This window comes from Balaenoptera ricei, chromosome 5 (assembly GCF_028023285.1).
Source record: "Balaenoptera ricei isolate mBalRic1 chromosome 5, mBalRic1.hap2, whole genome shotgun sequence".
Taxonomy (NCBI): Eukaryota; Metazoa; Chordata; class Mammalia; order Artiodactyla; family Balaenopteridae; genus Balaenoptera; species Balaenoptera ricei.
The window spans coordinates 82,696,809-82,719,469 of record NC_082643.1 but is presented as its reverse complement, the minus strand read 5'-3'; positions in this window follow the sequence as shown (position 1 = coordinate 82,719,469).

The following is a 22,661-nucleotide window of genomic DNA, read 5'->3' as shown; positions in this document are numbered from 1 at the left end:
AAAGCATACTCAAAACACAATTACTGCCCACAGGTCGCTTATAGTTCAACACATGATTGACATTCTTGACAAAGAAGGGTAGGATAAAGGAACTATATGCAGTCATGCTCAATTATGTCTTATTTAAATCAGCACAAAACTGCTGTGGCATGAATCATTTAATTGTCAGTTTACAGATTTGGAATCTTAATCTGGGCAAATTCAAATATTTTAACAAATACTCCATAGCTAGTAAATAGTGACTGTATCATAAGCTCAAATGTCACAGACGATTATTTATAGAATAAGTAGAAAATGCATATGATAATAACTTAATAAAAAAAATCTAAGTATAACCTCTGAGTAGTATTATGTGTTTGATGCTGTTACTTCAGGAAATTACATATAATTGAAAAAACCTTTTGAAACAGAAGGAGAAAATATTTTTGCAAATATGAAAATATTTAAAGAAGACTTTCCTCTGTTTTACTTCATTCAATATCTCTTCTGCTTTTTTTTGCATATTTCTATATTGTATCAAGTAATCTATGGACTAAAAAAGGAAAAATAAAATATTCCTATAGAATCATTCTAATCAGTAGTGTAAATTCCCCAGCTTATTTTAAAAGAATCTATACTTAAAGACTAGTTGTTTATTTGATAGTTCGATTCATTCATTTTGTGACAAGTAAAGCAGCTATATCTATGGGTTAGGGCAGACCCCTAACCTCAATAAGCTTACTCAGAAACCAAATAGGTTATACACATATTTAACAATTGAAATAATGGGAATAGTACTATGAACTACTATCTAGTTTTTACAGTACAATTCTGGTAGCTAACAATGAATCAATATTTTTAGACACGTAGAGAAGCCTCTTGAAATCTATTTTCTCATAGCAGTCAAAATAATTTTAGCCCAAGACACCAGGGTGTGTGAACTAGTGATCAATCTATCTCCACATTATTTCTCTCTCCAGTGTACTCTCTTCTCCTCTAACTGTATTCTCTTTAGGCTGATTAATAATAATAATAGCTGTCTGCTCATAGTTGATCTCAATCCAGAATTCCTCTTGGGGTGTATCTGCAAGTGTATTTGCCCTTATTATGTTCTGGCAGAATGTGCTAGTACTTGATCTTCTTCCATGACTGTGACTCCTGGGTAAAGAATAAGCTTCAAGAACAGGGAAAACCTTTTTGCAACAAAACATAGATCATGAGTATGACTCCTGGGTAAATAAGAATCTTAAGGAGCAGGGAAAAACAAAACAAAACAAAACAAACTTCCATGCAACAATGCATAGCTCTGTGGTGACTAAGGGCCTTTATTTCAGCCTGTGAGTTGACACACCACACTAAATATTACAACTGATGACGTGATCATTACTTGGTGAAAATCAGCAAATAAATATGGAATTCTAAGGACTATTCAGGTTTTCAGAATAATAAGACACATGATTACAGTTGGATTCAAAGAAAATAACCAGTTAAGTCTGTTTCTTCTACAGGGAAATGTCCATTTCTTTATATATATTTTTACTAGATTATTTAACAAAAGTATACCCTCATCCACTAAGTAAATTAGATTTTTCAGAGAATGTAAATCATGTTGAAATGTTACATTCTTGACAATGAACATGTTTAACTGAATAATAATACAAATATTTAAAACTCTTCATAGTGGAGTTTTTGTTTTTGTTTTTGGCCATGCTGTGCAGCATGGGGGATCTTACTGCCCCAACCAGGGATTGAACCTGTGCTCTCTGCAGTGGAACTGCAGAGTCTTAACCAGTGGACGGCCATGGAAGCCCCGAGTTTCTGTTTTCAACCATTCGCTTTTCATATTTTCATTTTCTTTATACTTTATCACATGTCCTGAATTTTAATAGAAGTAAAGTGCACCAATCAGCAAGCAACACCCATGTGTATGGCACTTTGCACATTACATTTATTTTCTCAATAATATATTGATTACAAATATTTGATAGCAATAAGAAAATTTAAAAAGTACCCTTTAAATTGACTAACCTGGTTAATTTAAAGGGTAAAACATATATGATATACAACATATTTAGCTAACTGCATATACTGAAATCCATTTTATTTCCACAGATGGGACATTTTGAGGGATTATACAGTCAAATACCTCTGTTTTACTCTCTGGTTCACACATCAAGGGCTCTCTGTTTGCTATTTAACTGAGGAGTCAGATCTCGGCTGAAATGTATAAAAGTATTATGTTAACTAGATTGTTTTCATAGAAGTTTATTCTAAAATTAACTTTTATATTCCTCTCAATCTAGTTCAGGAGAAGTGGTCTATTCCCTTCTTGGAGAGTCCCTAAATCTCATTTTTTTCCCCCTTGAATTGAGCTGTTTCAGATTATACGTGGATTCAAAGAAAACCAGTTAAGTTCTATTTATTCTACAGGTAAATACATTTCTTTATGTGTGTGTATTTAAACACACATATACACATATAGGTATCTTTTTTTGTTTACTAGATTCTTTATTTCAAGCATCTTTTCTGACCACAATGGCATGGAACTAGAAATCAAAACAAAACAAAACAAAAAAGAAATGAGAAAAAACAATTATGTGGAGACTAAACAACATGCTACTAAAAAAAAAAAAAAAAAGGGTCAACCATGGAATTAAAGAGGAAATTTAAAAATACCTTGAGACAAATGACAGTGAAAACATAACTGTACAAATCTATGGAATGCAGCAAAAGCAGTTCTTAGAGGGATGTTCATAGTGATACAGGCTTTCCTCAAAAAATAAGAAAAATCTCAAATAAACAACCTAACCTGCCACCTAAAAGAATTAGAAAAAGAAGAACATACAAAACCTAAAGGCAGCAGAAGGAAAGAAAAAAAAAAAGATCAGAGAGGAAATAAATAAAATAGAGATTAAAAAAAGAAATTTAAAAAAATCAATAGAAAAATCAATGAAACCAAGAGTTGGTTTTTTGAAAGGGTAAACAAAATGGACAAACCTCTGGCCAGGCTCACCAAGAAGAAAAGAGAGAAAACCCAAATAAACAAAATAAGAAATGAAAATGAAAGAGGGAAATTACACCTGATACCACAGAAATACAAAGAGAATACTATAAACAATTATATGTCAACAAATTGGACAACCTAGAAGAAATAAAATTTCCACAAACATACAGCCCACTAAAACTGAATCAAGAAGAAATAGACAATTTGAACAGACCAATAACTAGAAGTGAAATAGAATCTATTAGACAAGAAAAAGAAGTAAAATGTATCCACATTGGAAGGGAACAGGTAAAACTGTCATTATATACAGATGATATGATGTTATATATAGAAAAACCCTAAAGACTCCACAAAAAAATACTAGAACTGATAACCGAATTCAGCAAGATAGCAGGATACAAGATTTACAGAAATTGGTTGCATTTCTTTATACTAACAATGAAATATAAGAAAGGGAAAGTGAAAAGGAATCCCTTTTAAAATTGCATGAAAAAATACTTAGGAATAAAGCCAACTAAGGAGGTGAAAGGCTAATACACTGAGAACTGTAAAACACTGATAAAGGAAATTGAAGATGATTTAAATAAACAGAAAGATATCCCATGCTCTTGGACTGGAATAATTAATAGTGTTAAAATGGCCATACAACCCAAAGCAATCTACAGATTTAATGAAATCCCTATCAAATTACCCATGACATTTTTCACATAGCTAGGACAAATAATCCTAAAATTTATATGGAACCATAAAATACCCAGAATTGCCAAAGCCATCCTGAGGAAAAAGAATAAACCAGGAGGCATAACTCTCCCAGACATCAGACAATACTACAAAGTTACAGTAATCAAAACAGCATGGTATTGGCACAAAAACAGACATACAGATCAATGGAACAGAATAGAGATCCCAGAAATAAACCCACACACCTATGGTCAATTAATCTTTGATAAAGGAAGCTAGAATATACAATGGGGAAAAGAGAGTCTCTTCAGCAAATGGTGTTGGTAAAGTTGGACAGCTGCATGTAAATCAATGAGGTTAGAACACACCTTCACACCATACACAAAAATAAACTCAAAATGGATTAAAGACTTAAATATAAGACATAACACCATAAAACTCCTAGAAAAGAACACAGGCAAAATATTATCTGACATAAATCATACCAATGTTTTCTTAGGTCAGTCTACCAAGGCAATAGAAATAAAAGCAAAAATAAACAAATGGGACCTAGTCAAACTTGTAAGCTTTTGCACAGCAAAGAAAAACATAAACAAAATAAAAAGAAACCTACAGATGGGGAGAAAATATTTGCAAATGATGCGACCAACAAGGGCTTAATTTCCAAAATATACAAACAGCTCATACAACTCAATAATAAAGAAAAAAAAACAATCAAAAAATGGGCAGAAGACCTAAATAGACTCTTCTCCAAAGAGGACATACAAATGGTCAATAGGCTCATGAAATGATGCTCAACATTTCTAACTACTAGAGAAATGCAAATCAAAACTACAGTGAGGTATGACTTCACACTGGTCAGAATGGCCATCATTAAAAATTCTACAAATAACAAATGCTGGACAGGGTGTGGAGAAAGGGGAACCCTCCTACACTACACTGTTGGCGGGAATGTAAGTTGGTGCAGCCACTATGGAGAGCATTATGGAAGTTCCTCAAAAAACTAAAATAGAGTTGCCATATGATCCAGCAATCCCACTCCTGGGCATATATCTGGACAAAACTATAATTCGAAAAGATACATGTATCCCTACGTTCATGGTAGCACTACTTACAACAGCCAAGACACAGAAACAACCTAAATGTCCATCAACAGATGAATGGAGAAAGAAGACATGGTACATATATACAATGAAATATTACTCAGCCATAAAAAAGAATGAAATAATGTCTTTTGCAGCTACATGGATGGACCTAAAGATTATCATACTGAGTGAAGTAAGTCAGAAAGAGAAAGACAAATACCATGTGGTATCACTTATATGTGGAATCTAAAATATGACACAAATGAACTTAACTACAAAACAGAAACAGACTCACAGACATAGAGAACAGACTTGTGGTGGCCAAAGGGAGGGCGAGGGGGAGGGCTGGATTGGGAGTTTGGGACTAGCAGATACAGACTATTATATATAGAATGGATAAACAATAATGTCCTACTGTATAGCACAGGGATCTATATTCACTATCCTGTAATAAACCATAATGGAAAAGAATATGAAAAGTATATATATGTATTTACTCTATAAAAGTATATATATATATAACTGAATCATTTTAGTGTGCACCTGAAACTAACATAACATTGTAAAACAACTACAATAAAAAAAAAAGAAAGAAAAATAAAATTTAACAAATTTTCATAGGTTGATTCAGATTGTACACAGTGAAGATACAGTTATTATCTAATGGGTCATATTCATTTCATCAATGATCCAATGCTCTATATAACTCTCCTTAAAAACTCCAACAAGATTATTCATTCCCTCAATTCTACCTTTTGTAATTTAAACAAGCTATTTCATTTCATATTCTATACCATATTTTAATCCGTTTTTCCTTTCAGTTTTGTTCCCCCACCCCCAACCAAGAAAACTGTGAAGTCTCTGAGCACAGAGAATATATCTCATTCTCCTTTACTTCCCTAATATACAATATAATGCAATGGAAGGTACAATGACTTTGTATTGCATGGTTGAATAAATGAATGAGTGAATGAAGTTCATCTTTATGATTATTAAACATCTTTCACATAGGTTGTTTCAGAATAATTTATTGAGGTATTTTACTCTCTCTCTTCTGAGTGGTGAATTCCTCACTGAGGGACTTGGAATGACTCATACAGAGTCAAATCCTGCACAAGGCCAGAGAAGTCCAGGGTCAAATGTACATTCTCTTATTTGATCCTAAAAAAAGTTGATTTTCAGCATGAGAATGTTTCATCAAAATTTGATTCTGTTGCTTTGTTTCTTGCTTTATTTCCTTGTTTACTGTGCAGATAAGCAGAAGTAACCTAAACACCACTGAAATATATAGAAAAACAAATCTTTGCTGCTGAAAATGAATCTAAGTTTATTGTTGGCAAAGACTAGAGAAAGGCTTTAGATAATCTATGGTATTTTTGACTCTCTCCCATGGGAAACCAAATACTATAATTTTTACAAACAGGTTTTCTCTAAACCATGAATATATTGTTTTCAGAACTGTTTGTATCATGGTCATTTAAAACTAAAGATGATATTTTTTAATGGAAACAATGGTATGCCAGTGAATGTCATAAAGGATCCTAGAGAAGTTGCTCATAATACATTACAGAATACACTAAAATTATAGACTCTTTGTCTCTTCCTTTTTCACTCTTCCTGGATACTTTCTCCCAGATGTCTATGTCCTCCTACAAATAACTTTAAATCAGATATTAGTAAACCATTTTTGACATAGCCTCTACCAATGATTATCTTAAACTTCCTTTTCACTCAGTAACACTTTCAGTCTTTCAGCAAAGTTTCATTAGGTGGTAGGTGAAAATTAATTATATTGTACCAATTCACACCAATGCTATAATCAATGTTTGCTATTGTTGGAGCTATGAGACAGACATTTCTGATTTTTTTGGAAATAGAATATTTATTAAAAACAATAATCTGTAAATCATAAAAAAATTTAACACAGTTTAACAAAGTTAAATAGAGTTAATCAGTAAATACTGGAATGAATTTTTTTTTTTTTTTTTGGAAGAGGTGGTGGAGGCTATGAATTTTGAGAGAGCCATTATTGAGAGTCTATCAAGGGATGGCTATTCTAAAGGTTTTCTTGTTGTTGTCGTTGTTTTGAGAGTGGGTCTTTGCTCTTTCCTTCCTTCCTTTCAGATTGCACAGATTCTGAGAAGTTCTAAGCCTTTTCAGCTCTCTCTAAGGAGGCATAGCAATGGACTACAGGTAGAGTGATATAGATAAAACAGAGCTTAGGGTGATCTTACATAGTTTATATGTAAGATAGATGTTTGAATTTCAAGAATTCCTTATAAATTGTTCTTTAAGTCTTACTTTATTAAAACAATTATATTTGTAAGTCATTAACTATAAGCAATGACACAATATGGAAGTATAATCATAATAAATTTTTGAATACAAACTTCCACTTAAATTGAGAATGTCAAAGTAGCAATGCTATATTATATATTATAAACATGTATTTTGTGTTGTTTTATTGCAGTGTTAAACTGTTATGCTAAAAAAGTCTTATACTTCTATTTTTATTGTTTTTCAATTTTCCCCATTGTGATATTTTATATAGGTTAAATTTGTATGACATATATGTTTTATATATTTTGGTATAATTACATTACATATTACATAATAGAGTGTGCATTACATATCAAATAGCATTTTATATGTTTGCTATATGTATCACATATATTGTAAATCTTTGCTATAATTTGTACTCCCCACAGTATGTGCTCATGCTGTCACAAATATTTCACGTTTTTAATTTAATATTCACAACAATCTTAAAGAATAGAGAGCTACCAGTATTTTCCCACATTTCATAGGTAGTATACTGAGGGACAGAGAGGTTGCATGCATTGGTCAAGATCTCCTAGAATACTAGAGGGAAGCTGGGCATCAAACTCGGCTACCTGTCTTCTAAAAATATGCCCTAACCACTATTCCATACCATATCATATATGCCGATATAATAGAATAGACATAATTAGCTTGACTGAAAGCAATATTTTTAAATGCATGTATAAGAGATCATTTATTATATATTTAATCTCTTGCTGAAAAAAGAGTTGATGTAAAATTTGATGCAATCTCTTCAACAGGTAAGGAAGCTTAGAACATTGAAAAGGTGGCACTTATAAACACAAACACTATATTTCTAGCATAGGCTTATACATGATGTCCAGACTTGCTCCCTTCCCTGCCATTTAAAGCAGGCCATTCTTTATGATTAGTTAATATATCCAAATGTAGTTATATGAATTTTCTTTTTCTATTAAAAATCTTAAGACATTGATTTCTCTTTCTGACCTCTACATTATTTTTCAAGAAGTAAACTCCTAATAAGTATGAGAATGACTTTGAAAATTGAGATCTTTCAATGTAACTAATTTAAAATCACTGGTACACCCACATGTTGATTATTTTAGTCTATGCACAGAGTCAATAGCAATCTTGAGGCTAAACATCAAACTGCCTCATTCAGTATTAAAATAGTCCTGTTGATTTGCTAAAGGACAAATTGAACATGCTTTGGTTAAGGCACCTTCATAGACAATAGTTTGATATTGTTTTGCTTGCTTGATTTCAATAAATATTTTATCTTTTTATTGCAAAGTTAAACTTAGCGTGCGCTTTCAAAATCATTTATATATACTAAAATTCCAATAATGCTGCAAGGTTAAGGCCTAGTACAAACCATAAATAGCAGAGTTCACATACTATAATGTCATTAGAACTCTTCCTTCTCTGAAACTTGTCATATGATCATAATTTTTTCAGAGTCATAGTTTCTCAAAATAACATTTAATGCGTAATAAAACCTTAGACATTTTTACTATTCAGTTAGTATACGCTAATTTTTAATGGAAGTTGATCTTATATATCCTGATTATCTGGGGGACAGTGATTAGTGGCCAGATTGAAGATATCACATTACAGATCTATAGATGGCAAAGGTTTTCTCAGAAATAAATTTCAAAACTGATCAATAGTCTCCATAATAAGGAAATGGGAATAGTTTCTGTTCTCAAATAATAATGCCTCATGATGTTTTCTTTCCATAACAGTTGCACAATGATTAAAAAAAGAAGTATTAATTTTAGAAGTCACTTTAGCATTATCCCCAAGCATTAGGAAAAACTGGCACAGAATTTAATATAAGTACTGGCATGTAGCCATCCAATATGTATTTTCATTGCTATTTCTCATCTTGATGTTATTGTTGCTGTTTCTAGCATTCCTATTTACAAAAGGCAAAGAAATAATTATTAGAAACATGAAGAATAAGTATGTATTGCTAGTTACTTGAAAGCATATAGACCTTTAATTTTAATTTGCATTATGTAGGTGAGAAGACATTAAATTACTCCACTTTGCTGAAGATTAAAAGTTTCAAATATAGAGCATACACTTACTTTATTGTGTAATTTGAAACTACCTAGTGTCAGAAAATATACAGAGTATACAGTGTTAAGGCTCAATTCAATTTCCAAAGGAAAATCTCTAAGTATTCTACTAATATAAGATCTTTTATGGTAAAACTTATCTTCAAATCACGTAAATGATACAATTCAGATATTCTACTTGTTTTCAAGATCATTTCTTCAGATATTTTATGGTTCTCAAATGCAGCTACAATTTGTGTATATATATGTGAGGTATATGTGTGGCTTCTTATATCACATAGCATAAAGGATATTTTATTTAACTCCATTAAATACTCTTTCTTTTATTTTTTTTCAAGTGATTCAATTTTTATCCAAATTCTAGGAGTTATACGTATAGCTATATAAAATTTTTAAAATATTTTCATATTTTGCCTACTGTTCCTAAATTTAATTTACTACTGTGTAAAAAAGCTTATGAATTATTAATGAAAATTTTTAAAGACATATTGTTATAAAGTAACACATTATTTGGATTCTAGAATACAGCCTGACCACATCAAAATGCTATAGTGTAAGCATCAATTCATGTCTCAATCTAACAAGATGTATTAAAAAATGCCTCATCACAGCTCATAAACATTCTGCCCATCTGGTTTGCCCTCTGCTATCAAAAGTCACCAAAAAACAAACAAAAATATCTCTCCTTTGGGAAGCAATCGACACAGATGGGTTATCATTCATAACCACAGCTGGGTTATCATTCATTCATTCACTTAGATATTTACTGGATGCCAGAATCTCTGTTCTGGGCACCTGAAAGGCATCACTGAACAAAACAGATTGAAGGAAAAAAAAAAAAATCTTGCCCGGCAGAGTTTACAGAAGCAGCATAATAAACAGTAAACTGTATAGCAAACTAGAAGGTCAAAGTAGTATTGAAGGGAAAAAAAGGAGCAGGGATAAGTTGAATCACATACACCAATCTGTGAGGGGATAAGGACAGGTCACAATTTTAAACAGAATGATTCAAGTGGGGCCTCTGTGAGAAGATGACATGTATGCAATGACTTGAAAGAGAAGAAGGTGCTAGCTATGTGGATATCTGGAGAAAGTTCTCTTCACGTGGAGGGAACATCCAGTTCAAGGGTTTATGGCTGGGACTTACCTGAATGTTTGAGGCACATCAAGGAGATGATGTAGGTGAATCAGTGATTAAGGAGGAAATAGTAGGAGATTAATTCAGAGAGCAAACTGAGGACCTGATTGTGGTCAAATGCTGTATAGCACTGTGAGGGTCTTGGCTTTGACTCAATGAAACTGGGAAACTTTGGAGGATTTTAAGCAGAGGAAAGACTTGCTCTGTCTTTGAAGGATCACACTGGCTGACATATTGAACATGGTTTGCAGGAGAATGAGAATAGAAGCAGGCTGACTAATTTAAAAGGCTTAGCCAGGATGGTAGCATTAGAATAGCAGCAGAGGTTTTGAAGTAGTGGTAAGACTTTGGACACAATTTGATGGCTTGGAAATAGGATGTGAGAGAAAAAGAAATAAAGGAAGCCTGACTTTTTTGGTCTGATTAAATAGAAAGATGAAATGTTCATTAATTGAGATGGGGAAGAGTAAACCATCAAGATTTCTGTACTATGCCAGATTACCAACTTTTATTTACATCAAATAATATGATTATGAAATTTAATTTGATAAATAGTATTGACTCTTCTTTGAAGTCTACCAATACTTATTTTGTGGATGCTGGACATTACGTTTTGTTAGCACTTTGAAGATGTGCTATTTCCATGACCCAAATGAGCAATTAACTAGTGGGTTGGTAAGATTTCTACATGATTTTTGTCTAGGTTATAGATCCACAGGGATATCATTGATCACAGGCTCAAGTAGTCTCATTGGTACTGTCTGTTTAAAATGCTTATATTACACCTTCAAGCTAGCTGGGAAAAATAAAACTTTCATTAGAATACTAATCAGTGTGCTGGAGACCTCTGTAGGGAGACACTAAATGTGTGCTTTAAATTTAACAAGTATTCTCTTTGAAGCACATCATCACTTTTGTCATGATAAATGTGTCTCTTTTACTAATATGTAATGAAAAAGTGCTTGAAACAAAATATTTCTGGAGATTTTGTTTTGCTACTTGAAATAATCTTTTGGTAAATTTTATTAATTTCAATATTGTGAATGACAGCTGGCAACACCTCACAATCTAATATCCACTAGTTAAACACGGAACAAAAGGAATGGCAGAAAGTAGAATAAACTATAAAAATACTATTCCCACATAATCAGAACTTTTGTCTATTGCAAATTATGGAGATAAAGTATATCTTTAAAAACCTAGAAAAACTTAAATGAGAGGGGTATTCAATAAAATATAATTAATAGACAGCTGTTAATATCCATGTGAAGATGATGCCTAGAAGCCCACTGATTTCCTGCATGAAAGATAAAGGCCCATTTAAAATGTCAAAAAAAAAAATCTTAGAATATTCTCTTATATTATTTCATTTACTATTTACATGAAGCTATAAATTTTGTGAGAGAACTTTCACTAGGGGGAGATTTCTGTAAAATTTCTGTAAAGGGAAAAAAGTATTATATATATGTGTGTATACATATATATATATATACACTCCTCGATGAAGCTTACCCAGATTTTATACTTTCTCCATCTGTTTGTCTGGCTCAATAATTCCGGGCACAAGTATGTTGAAAGTAAGTGATACTGTTTGCCCAACAGAAATCTACAGTCATCAACCTCATTTCTATTTCTGCCTTCCACAGTTGGGCCAGAGAGTTTTGCTTAAGATTTAAAAAAAAAAAAAAAAAGAAAGAAAAAAGAAAACACTGTAATGTGACTATGTTTTTATCTGTATAGGTTTTCCCAAAAGAACCTGTAATATTATCCAAAAGTATTGGGAATATTAAGGGAAGGAAGAATAAAAGATTTCTTTCTTTAGGAGGGTGCTCAATCAATTAGAGAAAAGCTAATAACTAGGAATAAAAGCTTCTCTTTCAAACCACTAAAATAACTACCCACCTGAAAATAGCTATCTTTGTAATATGTTCCTCTGTGGCTTCTATCAAGAAATACTTCTTCACCTACTGATAGTTTCATATGTATATTTGATGTTAAAAAACTATTCTAGTTCTATATATATCCTAACATTTTATAATATTTTAATTTAGATTGGCTTAATCAGTTCTTAAAATTATGATTCTCTAACTGCATGTGTAACACAAGTTATCATCAAGTATGAATCAGTTTGTTTCTCCATATGACTTCTAAATGCAGTCTTCATAATCTATGTATTTAATATCATTTACTAAAGTTGTATCCACCCTATTCCTACCCACTTGGTACATGGGCACTAATTTATTTAGTCATTCGATATATTTTTAAGCATTTAATACATAGTAATTTCCATGGTAGTTGCTAGAGATACAGCAATATAAATGACAGACATAATGCTTGTCCTAACAGAGCTTAAAATATGCAGGACAAAAGGATCTTATTTATACATATAATTAAGAATAATCTCTTACTTATTTTTGAAGTTAAATACTGGGAAGATAGATGTATAACATGCCATGGAAATGTGTATAGGAAAGATAACTTATTCTGGGAAATTTCAATAAAGTTTCCCTAAGGAAATGGCATTTTAACTGAGAACTGAAATATAAAGTTATGTAGGTTGAGGCAATAGTATGTGTGAAAAAAACGTAGACAGACCTATCCAAAGAGGTAAGATAATTTTGTTTCTTTTTAATTAATTGGAGTCAACAAGCTAGACAGAGGCTACATATTGCATGATTCCAACTATGTAACATTTTGGAAAAGGCAAAACTATGGAGACTAAAAAGTCAGTGGTTGCCAGTGGTTGGAGGGAGGGAGAGATGAATAGGAGGAACACAGAGGATTTTCAGGGCAGTGGAACTACTTTGCATGATGCTATAATGGTGGATACACGTTATTATAAACTTGTTTAAACCCTTATAATGTACAGCAGCAATAAGGGAACCCTAATGTAAACTATGGATGCTGGGTGATAAAGATGTATCAATGTAGGTTCATCAATTTCAACAAATATACCACTCTGATGAGGATGTTAATAAGGAAGGAGGCTATGCACGTGTAGTAGCAGGGGCTATATGGGAAATCTCTGTATCTTCCACTCAATTTTGCTGTGAATCTAAAACGGCTCTGAAAAATAAAGTTTATTAAAAACAAAAACAAAACAAGTCTAGGCTAAGGGGTCATAAGAAGAAGAGAGAGAATTGTTCTACTAATAGAGACTTGTAAATTTTAATAAATATTTTAGACCTTAAGAGAAATGGGAAACCATAACATAGTTTAATTAGCATAGTGACATGTACAGGTTCTTATTCTACTCTGGGAGCAGAGTAGTGAATGGATTGGAGGTGTTGAGGAAGAGAAAATAAAGCAAGATCAGTTTCAAGAGGCTGCTATACTAGACAGAGAGAGAAATGAAAGCTGAAGACACTGGGAATTAGATTAATAGATATGTGAGATAACCAGGAGGAAGAACACAGAATTTAGAGAGGAAGGGGTGAGGCACAAGGGATTGAGTGGAGTCAAAGATGATAGCCGAGATTCAGGCTTCTCAGCAGTGTTTATGCTGGTGGCATTGGCCAAGCTAAGGGAACACTGTAGAAGAAGCTAGCTCTGAGGAGGGAAGGGGAGAGCCCATTATGTTTTAGTATTGATTATTAGGAATCCATGCACAGTGTACTAGCAAATAAAAACCATGGAGAGGATCTGAAGTTGAAAATTAAAAGGAAGGACTTCAATAAGAGCTTTGTTCTAGAGGAAGAAGCTCTGAACCAGGTATCTAGATGTATCAATGGCATCTAATGACCTTAGGCAAGACATTTAATTACACCAAACATTACTTTCTTTATCCTGAAAACATAGAAGGTTGAAAATGCAATTTAATCTTCTTTTTGCTACTATCGAGCTAAGATTGAATCATTTCATCCATTTCAGTTTCTTAATTTCCATAACGAAAAACTGGAATTGTAATCAAACACTATTGTATATTTGAAAGTTACTGAGAGAGTATATCTTAAAAGTTCTTATCATAAGAAAAAAATCGTAACTTTGTATGGTGATGAATATTAACTAGACTTATTTTGGTAATCATTTTGCTGTATATACATATATCAAATCATTACGTTGTACACCTGAAACTAATATAATGTTATATGTCAATTATATCTCAATTAAAATTTGTAACAAATTAAGAATATCATTTAGGACTCATCTCCATGTCAAACCCATTTTAACATACTTGATGCTTACCCTGTTGCTTGGAAAAGGATTCTGAAATCATGTCCAAGCACAACAGAGGTCTCTTGATTCTCTCGGAGTGTGGGAGGAAAAAGTGGGGAAACATAAGTTCAGTGGGAACAATCTCTGGACAAGATTTTGTGTTTCCATCTCTATATTTTTATGATATGTTTATGAGTCTTTATATAAATTTTAGACAATTCCAAGTTCATGGAACCAAATAAAGAACTGCATACTGTATAAGAGGAAATATTTTTAAAACTGAAGAGCACCAAGTACATCATTATCTGTCACCAAGTTTACAAGAGGTTACAAACACGGTTGCCCCTAGCAACAAGACTACTTGTATCTAAGGAAAACCTTCTATTGCAGTGCAGTTTTATTCCTCCAGAACTCATCATGAGTTAGGATGAGACAAATTGCCCCATTTATGAATAATGGAAGAAGAAAGATAGTCTTTTCAGCCTGTCCCAGTTTGTTGTCAATTATCTAATTCTTTTTTTTTTTTGTATGTCAGAATCATCTGTAAAAAGACATGGAATAGAACTACAGAATCATCATTTATTGATTATATGGCAGTACCTTCTTAATTTTTTTTGAAATAAGCAAAACAACATATAAAACTATAACATACATAACAGAAATAAGACTCACCTGAATAGCATCCTAAGAATTAACAGGCATTACTATCTGAACACCTGGATCTTAAATAAAATTGCCAGAGAGGGGAGAGGGAGAGAGAGAGAGGGAGAGAGAGAGAGAGAGAGAGAGGGAGTGTGTGTGTGTGTGTGTGTGCGTGCTTGTGTGACAGATTTTATCACTATGCAATGATTTTTTTGCTCACTCAATCCACAATATGAAAAGCAAACCATACGTGTAATTCTGTGTAACAATATACAGCTTATTTCTATATGCAAACTATAAATATAATACAGAGCAGCTTTGATTTCACTCTGCAGGAAGGAATAAAGTCCTTAGTCAGGTTTGTGTAGGATACATATGTATTTTTTCCTGTTTGACTCCTGTCTTTTTTTTTGGCTTTTTTTCTCCTTTAACCGTACTTAGTGTTATTTTGTGGCTCAGGTTATTTGCATCCCATGCCAGCGTGTGCTGGGTTATGCTTTTCTAGGTAGGAGTGTCCTGGTATCTAATTTATACTGATAATGTTTATTTTTTTCTTATCCCTCAAATAACTTTTCATAATTTCACTTTCTAGCATTTTCATCTTTGCCTTTGCTCATTTTACTAATTTAACCATCTCTCTCATCTTTTCCCTCTACTTTTCAGCTATTAGAAAACATCTATTTATTCTCTGAATACCTTTCACCCAGGTCTCTCTCATGGGCACATTTTCTTTTTCAGCTGATTAGTAGGCCTAATAACTTGGATGGACCAAAGACACATTAAAGTTAACATGTACAGAAAACAATTCATTATCATTTTCCTCAAGTTGCTTTTCCTTTCATATTCTCATTTTTTTTGTGTCATAATCCTAGGTGTCATTTTTGATGGTTTGCTCTAAATCTCTGTTCACAGTATATGCAAAGCTGGGCCAAATCTACTTCTGTAAAGATCTCTGGAATCCTTTTTCACCTGCACTGCCCCTATCCCGTTCCCCCCACTATCTTCTTTGGCGGGGCTTACTGTGACAGGATTCTAATAGAATTTATACTTTTTAGTCTAATCTCCAATAAATCATTTTCCATATAGCAGAATCCTCTTTACACAAAGAACATAAGTCAGTCCTCATCTTAAGGTCCTATTTAAAGTTTAAATTCCTCCTTAAGTTTTCAACTAGTGTCCTTAATCTTTTAAATACTTCAGTTTCTAATTCTCCGGCTCATGTTTACCTCTCCAACATTATCTCTTGCCATCAGCACAACCCCCCATCTTTGCATCTCTAGTGTACCATGCATATGTACCATAACACTTTGCATCTCAGCCTGTATCCCACATTACTATCTATAACAATGTACCGAAACATCTGGTTCCTCAAGTGACTCACTCTAATCTCTGGACCTTACTCCAAGCTGTCCCCTCTGCTTAGAACACTTTCCTAACCCATTTCCCTTCTTGTTTGACCAAATCTTCTTTCTCCTTCCCTACCCTGCTTATATGACTCTTCCTTTAGAAAACTTCTCATCAACTTCCCCCCACCCAGTCTATATGTATTAGTTGCTCCTCATTTCCATGACAACAGTGTTGACAACTACTGCAGTATTTCCAATCTTCATTGTAACTATGCTTTTACTTGTCTTTATCTTGTACTCTCATAAGAGTTCTATCATCATTGCACACTGAATGATTTTTGAGATTCTTTTTTTTAACCATTCAGGTCATCATATATCATACCCTGTTGGGACTATTATGTTAATTGATTTCTATATTTATACCACAAATCATGATGGATTCAGATCAACAATATGTTCCACAGGTCATACAGTTGAGTATATATTTTGTGGGACCTTTCATACTGGTTAATTTTCTATTTTATGAAATATAACCATGATAAATGATTATAACATTTGTTATTTATGGAGACAGAGACCATAAGTATATTTAAATGATTTTGATATATAATTTTCAAACTGCTTTCTAAAAGCAATATGCTGATTTGAATGATCAATTACAGCATAAGCAAATGCTATCTTTCACTGTTTCCTCAACGGGAGGGATGTTATTTTTAAAATATTGGCTAATTGGGTAAAAATATAGAATGTTTAATTTTCTTAATTTACTAAAGTAAGAACATATTAACCTGTTTTCCTTAATTTGTATTTTATTCTTTGTTGTCTATTGCCTCATTTACGTATCTATCTGCTGAACTGTAGTGTGATACTTGTTAATTTTTATAACTAATTTAAGTATTGAGGGACATAACTTTCATCTGGGTTATGTACACTTAAAATTGCCCTGAATATCTTCTTTAGATTTGATTCTTTGGTTTGCATTTATGTGTAGACATTTAATTTGTGTGTGCTAGTGTGAGTATATGCGTGCATATTCAACAGTTTTAAAATTTTTTTATCCAGCTTTATTGAGATATAATTGACATACAGCATTGTATAAGTTTAAGGTATATAGCATAATGATTTGATTTACATACATCATTAAGTGATTATCACAATAATTTTAGTGACCATCGATCAACCCACATAGATACAAAATTAAAGAAATAGGGGAAATTTTTTTTTTTTGTGATGAGAACTCTTAGAATTTACTCTCAACTTTCATATATAACACAGAGCAGTGTTGATTATATTTATTGTGTTGTACATTACATTGCTAGTACTTATTTACCTTATAACTGGAAGTTTGTACCTTTTGACTGCCTTCATCCAATTCCCCTTCCCCACGTTCCCCACCTAGGGTAACCACAAATCTTATCTTTTACAATGAGTTTGTTTTTGAAGTATAACTGACCTACAACACTGTTAGTTTCCTGTCACACAACATACTGTAACTAGAATTATTGTGGTGATGAGTTTGAAATGTATAGAAATATATTCAATCTCTTGATTGTATATATTTACTAACTTAAAAAAATCACCCATTATCTTCTAGTTAATTTTCCAATACAAGGTGCCAAGTCAACTGAATATTCAGAAGGGATCAAAAGAAATTCTTATCCTTACCTCACACTTTAACAAATATTAATTCCATATGGATAACAGAGCTAAATCTAAAGGATTAAAAACTAAAGTTTTAAAAAATAAATGGATTATAGTCTTATGATTTGATTATGCCAATTTATTTTTAAACAGAATGGAAAATCTCTTTCTAAAAATGAGAAAATAATAAATCAGATTCTATTAATAGTTAAAAATTTTTATCAAAATAATAACACAATAACATGGTTTATTCTCATGAACATAATTGGAAACAAATCTGATACAAAAGATATTATGTGATTCTACTTACATAATATTCAAAAATAGGCAAAACTAATCCATGATTTTAGAAGGAAAGATTATGACTACCTTTTGTAAGTGTTGCTTAGAAGGAATAGTATGGAGGCATTCTGGGATTGTGGTATGTTTTGTTTCTTGATCTGGTTGCTAGTCGCATGGGCAGCCTCAGATTTTGAAAATGAATCAAATATACACTTATGATTTATGAATTTTTCCTGTTAAATGTTATACTTCAATATCATTTTAATAAAACTAAATACTGTTCATATATACGAGAGTACAGGAAATAAAGTATATGTGCCACTATTACTTTTAAAATAATCTACATTTAAATGTATAAATATATAAAGAATAGATGCAAATAAGATATTACAACAAGATGCTTGTTTCAACTTAGACATTCAACGTATTCTGCTTTGACTATAAAACTACTGAGAGATTTGTTTTTGACAACAGTGATTATGTTTCGGGTAGTAACAAAGAGAGATTCCAGCATTTTTATTTTATATGACACATACTTAACATGTTTAATGAATTCCTCAAATGCTGATAATGTGTTTATAGTAATTTTTTCCTGCTTTTAAAAGAGCTAATATCAAATAATTGTAGAGAATTTTACATTTTGACTGACTGATGAACTAGTATTATGACTGGTATTGCTTATTAGAATATCTACGAATCAAATGCCAGATGCATACAGATAAATAATTTTAATTATAAAATTTGTTTTAATATTTCACACCCGCAATGAAACATTTAGACACATACATGTGTGTACACACACAAGACAATATACAGCATAACCATGCTTACATATCATAAGAAACCTTTTATTCCTCTTTTTAAACAAAATCAACATGGAACTGGACAAATCAGATTATTCAATTCTAGAGAATGAAGTCAAAGAAGTAAAATAAAATACAGTTGACCCTTGAAAAATGAGGGGGTTCAACCCCCGGCAGTTGAAAATCCTTGCATAACTTCACAATTGGACCTCTGCATCCAATGTTCCTTATCAGCAGATTCAACCAACCATGGATCATATAGTACTGTAATATTTATTGAAAAAAAATACTCATAAAGTGGATCCCCAAAGTTCAAACACCTATTGTTCAACGGTCAACTGTATTCCTACTGAAGCTTGGGTCCCAAGTCCCAAAATGGCTTCAGCTAACTATCCTGAATTATGTCTCAGGCTCCATTTGCTTGAAGAGGTTTGACTTAAACAGTCAGCTTCTACCCCAACTCTAACACAAATCTTAACTTTGAAACCATGCCATCCCAGGGTTGGGAAGAGTAACAAGCCAAAGAACGGAAACAGAAGTAAGAGGACATTTGCCATAGTGCCTACGAAAGGAGGGGTCTAGAGTACATGTCCAGTGACATCTTGATAAAGTGAAGTACAGCAGCCTCCAAACCTATTTTAATTTTTCTGTCTATTAGAAGAAAGAGTAAACCTTAAAGGGAAAATAATGATGGCTCAGTATTTCATGAAAAACAGCTTGGGACTTTAACAGTTGAAAGTGAGAGATTCAGAACAAAGCAGAGGGAATAAAGACAGATTCTATCTTCCATATGAGAAAATACACGGGCCTGTACCATACCTACAGCTCTAAAAGAGTAAGAGATCACAAAAAGAGAGATAAAATAAATTTTTACATGTTGTGACTTTTACCCTTTAGCCTATTTGAAAGCTTTAACCCGTAAGACTGTTTTCTAGTTTGAATTTTGGGAATTTGATCAATAAAGTTTGGCTTTCCTCCACCCAGTAGCATGGAGTAAAGAAGTAGGAGAGGTTTTGGCATTCTCATTTCCCAAACATCTCATTTCTCATTTCCAATTACTTTAAAACTACTTTGGTGGTGACTGGGGTGGGGGGAGAGCTATAGTAACTATGAAATTAATTTTATAGATATAAATAATTTGATAAAGTAACATGAATATAAATTATTCATTCATTTATGACAAATGTGCTAAATACATATGCATCAAGAATAAAAACATACTTATATGTCTGATATATTTATGAAATGTAAATGATAGAAAAATACTGCATGGATATAAAATACAGTATATATTGATAAGCTACAAAAGACAAGTTTAGCTTAAGATATTTAATATATCATGTAAAACATAGGATGCTCAGAAATAATTGAAGGAATAAAGACCTAAAAGGAAAAATGTATTACCTTCCCCCAAACACCTATCTTTCATGAAGATGAAAGTCTTTGTTTTAGAGCAAAACTATCAAACAAAAAATTGCCTTCATCAAATTATATTCTTCTAAATATTCTTATCTCTTCTCAGGACAGGGTAAAAAACTAAGAATAAGATTTTGAAGTCCTTTTTATGGTGACAAATCTGGGTGGGCTTCCTTTGGGACTTTTGTGAAAGGTAGGTGACCAGATGAATCTATGTAACCTTTGAGGAACAGAGCATGCAGCCACCAATGGAAAAGGCAGGTAAAAGAAAAGGAAGGTGAATCAATAGATTTTTGTTGATAATAAGCATCTGTTCTAAATCCTAGTTATTTTTTTTTTTTGCAACATGGTATGTCCTTAGAAGTTGAACTGAGAGTCTAGAGGATGTCTGGTAATATTTCCCTTTAAATTAAGGCAACCTGAACTTAATAAATTTACCTCTTCTGGAAAAAAAAAGGAAACTATTAGGCTGTTATCTATGATTCTCAAGTCAGTCCCACTGCAATCTGTATGCACCATTCTCCATATCACATTAGACAAATGGAGCATGTAATGTTTACAAAGTTCCTAGAAAAATATGTCTAAAATATTTCCCTAGTGTTTGTGAGAGATAATGTGTCTATAAAAGTAAATCGAGGTCCCAGAACATTGAAACTTCCTTAAATAACATAACATCTACTTTAAAATAAGTTGAAATAGATTAAACTACATTAAAAGAGGTTTATAAGGGGTCAAAATAGAAAAAACATTAAACAAAATGAAAATATTTACAAACTCCAATATAAAGTCATGAAATATTAAAATATTGCTGTAGTTACATGATACAACATGAGAATAAACCTGTAAAAATATTAAAAAATAAAATTATTTTTATGTATAAGTTCAAATATTGTCTAATTTTACTGGAGACTATTATGAAAAATATTGAAGTACAAATTTATAAGCATATTTGTGTATACATATATGTGTGTGTGTGTGTATATATATATACAGTTGCATTATACATGCATATATGCACACACATGTATCCAGAATGGCTTCCACATAAAGGTGTACATCATTATCTCCACTTTATTCTATTTATAGGAAGCAAGATATTATATAAAGCCAGCCCACACTCAAGAGGAAGGAATTACATTTCTACATTTTTAAATGAAAAATATTAAAGAATTTGTGGTTACATTTTAAGGAAAGAAGGAAGGGAGGGAGGGAAAGAGAGGGGAGAAAAGAGAGAGAGAAACAGAGAGAAAGAGACAACAAGCAGCAAGCTTCAGTACAGGTGACAATGTAGGTAAATATATAAACACACGGTGTGATACAAAAAACTACACTAGTTTTTGAAAGAAATCTGATAAATCCCTGAGAGAACTGACCATGTTGTTTTTTATAATTCTACTCCATTTCTTAAACATCAATATGTAAAGAAATATGTATGTAAGATGACTGACACAGCCTTTTATGCAGAGAAGATATTGGTAACAACCATAACTCATTTATTCAACAATTGTATGATAAAGGTTAAAAGAAATGAACCTAGGTAAGGTGTAACAAGTTCTAATGATTGTATTTTAGAATTATCAGGGAAGACCTCTCTAGGTGATATTTCAGCTAAGACATAAATGAAATGACAGATCAAGCCATGCAGATATCTACACAAGAATTACATCAGCTAAACGACAAGTCTAAATACCCAAAGGCTAGAACATGTTTGGTGTCTCCAAAGAAGCGTTAAGTAGAGAGGTAGAACGGGAATAGAGGAAATGACAATAAAAATGTTATGAAGTGAAATCTGAGGAGTAATGGTGTGTGTGTTGGGGTGGCGGGGGGCAGGAGTCACGCGTATGTAGGGACGGGATCTCAATGAGTGAAGGAAAATGAGATTCAGGTAAAATGTGAGGCCCCTTAAGAATGTGGAACACGGGTATTATGATGTGACCTGATTAATATCTTCAAATATCACTGCTGCTGTTGTATAAAGATTTTAGGAAACCAAGAGAGAAGCAGGGAGAATGACTAGAGTACTATTGCCATATTCCAGGTGGAAAATGGTGCTGTCTTTGACTAGGAAGTGGTAAAAACTGGTTGTATTATAGATAGGTTT